The sequence below is a fragment of the Chelonoidis abingdonii genome, chromosome 25, assembly GCF_003597395.2.
Source record: "Chelonoidis abingdonii isolate Lonesome George chromosome 25, CheloAbing_2.0, whole genome shotgun sequence".
NCBI lineage: Eukaryota > Metazoa > Chordata > Testudines > Testudinidae > Chelonoidis > Chelonoidis abingdonii.
In genome coordinates this window covers 7,741,382-7,747,721 of record NC_133793.1, presented here as the reverse complement: position 1 = coordinate 7,747,721, position 6,340 = coordinate 7,741,382, and positions in this window count along the sequence as shown.

The following is a 6,340-nucleotide window of genomic DNA, read 5'->3' as shown; positions in this document are numbered from 1 at the left end:
TTACCCTGACAGGTAGGAACTTTTTCCTAAAGTCGCCTAACCTCCGCTGTGATTTTAAGCCGATGGCTTCTTGCCTCTACCTGTAGAGGCTGAGGTGAACTCGTTTCTCCCCTCCGATTTGACACCCTTTTTAGATACCTGGAAAACTGCTTATCATTTCCTCGCAGTCTTTCCTTTTCTGGACCTAAATCCAATATCTCCTTCGTGGAGTTTCTGTCCAGCTGTCTCTCTTTCACAGGCGGTCTGTTCTCAGATCTTCTCTATCATTTTTGGTGCTCTTCCTGGTCCTGCGTCCTAATTTCTTCAATCTTTTCTGGAATTATCTCTCTCCTGCTTGGCGTTTTGGGGCAAAGGGTCATGTAAGCCCAGCATTTCAAGAAATACAAGCCCTGATGTTTGGCAAAGAGGAGGTGGTTATTGGAGACTTTGCTGAGAGCTGTTTCACTGGAGTGGAGAGCTGGGGGGGGGGGCAGCCCCCAGGATTGTCATTCCCCCCGCCCCACACCAGCACCTGTTGCATCGTGCTGCTGCTGCTGCTGCGATGCCTTTGCAGGCTGGTGCCCCACCTGGGAGAATTGTGCCCTGAGCTAGGTTGCTCCTGCCTTGCTGAGGACGGGCATGGAGCCCAGCGGTCTCCTGCAGCAAGGAGCTCCCCGGCTGCAGGGCAGCTGCTGAACACAATGCAAGATCCGCTCGGTGCATGTCACAGGCAGAACAGACCGGATATTCCACCGTAACCCAGACCCAAGCTTGATCTGTAACCCCCCTTATCGTCCGCGCTGGGTACCGTTGCTGGAGTGTGGGGGACCCCCGTGCCCACGTAAAAGGAAGTGGGTTGAGGATGGGTGACAGCCCTACCGCTGAATCTCCTGGCAGCTCCGGTTAATGTCATTTGAATGTGGCTGCTTCTGTTCAATCTCATTTGTTTGTGCCCTTAGTCTAAGAGCCTTGTGTTATCTAATAGGCACTGAGTTGGCACAGGTTTAATAATAGAAACTCCCACAACCAGCAGAACCTCCACAGGAACCTTGGGCTGGAAAACAAAGTGTAGAAACCTGCCTGCTCCATTTACCTGTGGTCAGGAATAAACGTCCCTGCAAGCTGCTTGCTTGTTAAATGCTCTTTCTACGGTTCTTGCACCTGCCTCTGGAGCATTAGGTACTGGCCACTGATGGAGAGAGACAAGGTCCTGGAGCCAATAGACCCCTTGTCTGGTCCAGTCTGGAAATTTCTGTGTTTATGGTCTTGCAGGCCTGTCCCCTGATAAGCCCTGAGTGCATGTTATAGGGGATCCTAGCTAACACTTCTGTTTCACACCTGTAACCTCAGGTGTGAACTCAGAGAGAGAGAGACTTCATAGGCTGGAGTTCTGTGGAGACCTGCCAGCTCTGGGCATTGTCTCCGGCAGACACGTTCCTTACGTGGAAATCTTGTTTGGTTCCTTGAATCCTGCAGATGGAGGATGGTCACTGGCTTCAGCCTTCACAGCTGTAGTGGAAACTGAGAGGGGATAAGCCAGCCTGGATTATAACAATGATCCTCTGCCCCTTTCATGCAAGGCCCTCACACAGCTTCAGCCATTAACGCAACCTCTCAACACCCTCAGAAGTGAGGAATTAGTATTATTATCTCCATTTGATAGATGGGGAAACTGAGGCATGGAGCAGTTAAGTGAGCTGCCCACAGTCACCTCCAGTCAGTGGCAGAGCTGGGACCAAAAGCCAGGAGGCCTGATTCCTAGTCCTGGGCTCTGGAAAACACTTCCTGTCTCTGACTGCATTGCCAGGAATCTTTTCTGTGGGATCTGCCATGACTCCATGCCCAGCTCTTACTCCTGCTCTGTGGGCTGGTTTCAGGCAGGCTGGGAGGTGCAGGTGCCAACAGCCATGCGGAGAGCTTTCATTGCAGCTCTGTTGTGCTCAGACGCAGCTGGGCACATCTTGCAAGGCAGCTGTCACAGCCCATGATAAATGGGTGCAAGGCATTTCCCTGTATTATTTATATAGTGTTCTGAAAACCCATAAGCATCCCAGCCATCGCAGTGAACTTTAATCTGACCCCCGAGAGCTGGGAGGGGGGCGGGGTAGGGATCTGTGGTCTGTTTAAGAGAGATTTCTAGGTATCAGTAGTCTGTCTGTCATCTGTTCTGTCCCTCTGTCTGCCCCCTGCCTTCTCAGGCCCAGGGGAAATGCCCGTCCTCTCTGCTCTTTGCTGGGATTGGTCTCCGTGTCAGAGCTGGGATCCTGGAATGACGCCAGCTGATCCCACAGCCCTGCTGCTTGTTGGATATAAGACCGGCCAGGAGAGACAGGTGAAGAGACTCGGCAGCATCTTCCAGTCCCGAGAGCAGGCGGGGAGGGGGCTGATGATGCTAGTAGTGAGCCCTTGATTTCCATAGCCGCGGAAGTGAATGTGGAGTAGGCAGGAAGAGGGTGACGTCCTGGGGCTGTAAACAGCTAATGGGGGTTATGGGTGCATTAAATTGGGCCCAGAGGCACCTAGGCTTTGAGGCCTCCCATAAAGCATCATTCCATCCAGCCCCCGCCTCCTTCTTCCAGGGCCCTATCTAGTCTCTTCCTCCCAATTCCACTCCTTTTCAGTGCTCTTCCCAGTGGGCCCCTGTCAACCCCCCCCCCCCCCCCAAGCAGTGTTGGTTCTCACTGCTGCCTTGGGTCTCCCTCCAACCACTAGGGCTGGCTCAGGAATTAGACCCATCGTTCCATAATGCTTAAAATGCCTTTTAATGGCCTCAGAACCCTCTCCAGTGACACCATGTATGAGAACCAAGGGGTGAAAATGATTCATCTGCAAATAAGGTACAGGACCAAGGCAGCCTCTGGGAAAATTCATTTTCCCTTCAAGTGCTGCTCCCCTCCCCTCTCTCCTTAGCAGAGTCCCAGAGCATAACTGTCCCTTTGCCCCAAGTCAGGCTGCTCCAGCCTTTCCCTGCAAAATAAATCCTCTTCACCTTCCTCAGAGGGCTGATCCCTTATCCATACCTCCAAAGGAGCTGAACCCATTTCTCTTTGCTACCACCTGGTGCTGATGCTGCCTGCCCTCCCCCCTCTTTCCCCGACATACAGCTGGTCCCAAGATGGGACCCTGGAACTAAATCCTCCTGAAATGTTGGAGAAGGAGCTGGAATCCAGAGCTGGAGCTGGATGCAGATTTCACACCAGTTCCCTAGCTCTGTAATGGGCCAAACCAGATCCAGGCATCTCTGAACTTGGAGGGAGGGGAGGGTCTGAATCCAGATCAACATCTCAATTGTGTTTGGTCAGGTCCATCATTACCCAGAAGCCTTTGAGAACTGCTCTTCAGGGACTGATGGGTGCAAAGTGTCTGGAGATGGGAAAGAAACAAGCTCCAAAGGTCTGGGGGCAACTGCTGCGAAGGAGAGTCAGTGAGAGTCACTCACAGCTACACAGTAGTGTTCCTGTTACAGTTTGGGGCTGGGCTCAGGGATGGCTGTCCCTTAAACTTCTGCAACTGACATCCCAGAGAGAGGGTTTTCCTGAGGGTGCATTTGCAATCCTCAGCATGATACCAACACAGCTCCAACCTCAGGTCATATTAATGTTTCATCATGTTTGTGTTCATCAATATAGGTCCAGATTCTCAGGTAGGGTAACCTGGATATTGTGACACCCCAGTCTTGGCCGACACGCCAATGGCTGAATCGGCGATCTCCAGAACTAAAAGCGTGAGCTGCTCCGGCTTGAGCTAAAGCTTTCTAAGGGGCACTATGACAGACTGTGGATCAGACACAGCCTGGGCCCTGGAACACACGCTCATTGGTGTTGAGTCGCGCCAGCTGAGGCTCTGACCCATAGTGTATAAATAAAAAACACATTCATTCAGTAGTAACAATTGATGACTGTTACCTTAACGCAGTTTTAAAAGAGAGCACGTTTTCATTCCCATGGGGAATCTGACGTTCAGTTCTGCGCCCCTTGTGATCAGAAGGTTATTGACAAACTGGAGGGACTTCAAAGAAGAGCAAGAGAAACGATCCGAGGGATTAAGGCACTTGCGAGGAAAGCATGAAACGCCTATTATGGTGATGGCCCCCAACGGGGAGAGAAGTTTGCAAATATTTGAGAGGAGGATGAGGGATGACTTAGGCTGGCGTGAGGGGTAGAACCAGGAGAAATGGGGGGGAAATTAAGAAAGGGAAAATGCCCCGTGAAACTTCCTGAGAGTGAGATGGTGGAATCGGGTCCCAGAAGAGGGGAAGAATGACTAGTGCCTTGCCCAGTCCTGTTTTAGCTGTTCCAAGCAACGGGGCATTAGACTCTAGGGAACAGACACACCCTGGCTGGAAGGACCTTATGGGTTTTGTCCTGTTATCAGTGCCCATTCAGATCAGACTGCCCACTCCTGAGCTGTCCTCGAGATGCCAGGCTGGACACCTGGAGGCTCTCAGGAGCTGCCCAAGGCCATGGCAGCTGCCCACTGAGTGGCAAATACGAGATGAGCCATAGCTGGAGATACCAATCAGGGCAGCACTTTGTTCTGCAATGCTCCATTTTCCCAGGATGCCGTCTGCCTGCTTCTCGATTCATCAGCTTCAGTCTCGCCTGCTCCTTGTGTATGTTTAAGGTGTTTCTCTGTCTGGCTGCATGGGACGTGTCTCCCTCGAGCTGGGATTTCCCCTCCATTCCTGTGAAGTTCAGGGATCTCTGCACGTTCCTTGGTACCAGCATGGGAGCCAGCACTATATATGTCCCAAACTCCTGTAGCTTTGCTAACTGGAAGTCATATCTCTGGTCTGGGTTTTTGGTGGCATCCAGGATTTCCGAGACTTGGCCATCAACTCTTGGAAGGGTATTTAGGACTTGTAACCACAGCAGCACTCATGTAACAGGATTAGATGACCGGATTAGAGGAGTGCCATCTGGTGCAAGGTTTGAAGCTGGCTTTGCCGGAAGGGATTGCTTGCAGTTACAAATATGATGGTTAAAATACATAGACTCCCTGGAAAACCTGGCAGAATTGTCTCCTCAGCCCTTCATCCTTTTGAGGAGGATAAAGCAGTGCTGGGTCTTTCAGATGAGACCTTCGTTCTGCTGTCTTCGGAGGACATTAACGCTGTCTTTAAGAATGTGTGCCCCCTGCCCCCTCTCTGGGATCCTGGCCAAAATTCCTGCACTGTGTGCCAGTTGGCCATCATTCTCCACCCCAGAGTTGGCTGCATTTCAGCGGTGCTGAGTATACATAATCTGAAGTGCTGTGGGATGAGAGGCACTATAGAAATGTACAATATTATTAGTTTTAATCATTCCCCCCCAACATTTCTCTATTTTTATTTCTGTATTTGAAGTGTTTTTATTTTAAAGTAACTCTCTGTTTAGGGTTAAAGCTTTTCTAAGAAAATAAAAACTGCATGGGAGGGTAGGGGCGACTGGTAAGGAACGATGGGAGCTGTTGGCTTGCTCACTACATGACTGGTGCATCCAAGGAGATAGAAAGTGCTACTATAATGTGTACAGATGTGATTGTACAAACCCCAAATCACTGAAGCTGCGATAGTGGCTTAAAGGAAGCAGTTACTTTCCAGATCACTAGACCAATACCTGCTTGGGAGGAGGATTAGACATACATCTGCAGTCCCCAAAGGTTTAAATCCCCTTTTAGCATCTCTCTGCATTGCACTGTTTGCTGATGGCTAGTGCTTCCTACCTGGTTGCCCTTCTGTCCTCGTCTTAAGATGCTGAGTCCAGACATGAACAGAGCCTTAGAGCGCAGCACCATCTTCCCCTTCACTATCTGCCTATAATATTTCTGTTAAGCTCTTTATTAATCCTCTGCTGATGGAGCCTTTGGGCTGATCCTCCAATGGCAAAGGAAGAGGGTAGAACATCTGACCTATTTTTTTTAAACTCCAAAATGCAGAATTTAGTTTGATTCAGCTCAGCAAAGCCCCCGAGCTGCTTTCCAGACACCGTTTGATGAACCAGCATTAACTGACCTTGAGTAACCTTGAATGCAGCTCTGAGGATAAACAGTGTTTATTCTGAACTATCCAGCCTCCTGGCCCAAGGACCCCCACACCAGATGAAGGTCACTGAAGGTCACTTTGGGATGGGATGCTGCGAAGGGTCCTGTGTGGTCTGACAGCGCATATGAAGTGTGGCTAGGCAGTTGCTAAAGAATACAACTGTTTATTAGGAGGAGAGGCAGCACAGTCTAGTGGCTGAAGCACAGGAGTGAGAGTGTGGACTCCTGGGTTCTTTTCCTGCCTCTGCCCCAGGATTGCCATATGACTGTGGGCAAATATCTTACTCTCCAAGCGTTGGTTGCCCATCGGTAAAGTAGAGCAAAGAGCTGACTTCCCCCT